Source organism: Chrysochloris asiatica, unplaced genomic scaffold (genome assembly GCF_000296735.1).
Source record: "Chrysochloris asiatica unplaced genomic scaffold, ChrAsi1.0 scaffold00086, whole genome shotgun sequence".
NCBI lineage: Eukaryota > Metazoa > Chordata > Mammalia > Afrosoricida > Chrysochloridae > Chrysochloris > Chrysochloris asiatica.
In genome coordinates, this window is record NW_006408604.1 from 1,466,030 (window position 1) to 1,466,933 (window position 904).

Genomic DNA, 904 nt, shown 5'->3' on the forward strand with positions numbered 1-904 from the left:
AGATAATCTATTTGGATTACGGTATATCTATGTGACAAAGTGTTACAAAGCTATTTTTTTAATGTTAATTTTAAGAATATGAAAATAGTTGTGTATGATCCTCACACTATTCTTTCTTCTATTTGCTCTCCTTCAAACCCACCTGGTGTGGCACTGTAGGATAAGTACTGACAGCTAACCACAAGGTCATTGGCTCAAACCTGCCAGCCACTCTTCGGAAACCTTATACAAGGAGGCTAGGATTCAGAGTCAACTTGATGGCACTTACTAACAACATCCCCACCTTACTTTGCTCTGTCTATGCCCAAGATGTTAACTTCTATGAACCTCATCACTAGGCATCAGTTTTAGGCTGGCTTCAAACTGAGTTCTGCAAACAACAAACAAAGTGGAGGCAAATAAGGAAAGGAGAGAAAGAAGAGGTAGAGGTCAGGTCATTTCTTCCTCTGGTCTCACCCTGTAGCCTTGGCAGTGGCTGCATTCCTTTACACTACAATTTATGCTGGGGACCCAGCAACATTATTTCTTCCCAGACTCCCTCATGTTAGGAAGATAAACTTTGTTATGGATTGAAGAGTTTTCACCAAAATATCTGCTGATGTTCTAACCCCTGTACCATTAAATGCAATCCTGCTTGGAAATAGAGGCTTTGTTTTGCTAAATTAATGAGGTCATACCAGATTATGGTGGGTCCTAAACCTAGTCACCACCACTCATCTGTCAGTTTGTCATACTGGAGTAGCTTGTGAGTTGCTGTGATTCTGAAAGCTATGCCATCGGTATTTTAATATCAGCAGGGTCACCCATGGCGGACAGGTTTCAAATGAGCTTCCAGATGAAGACAGACTAGGAAGAAGGAGGGACGAATTACTTCAGAATATTTAGTCACCGAAAACCTTATGAA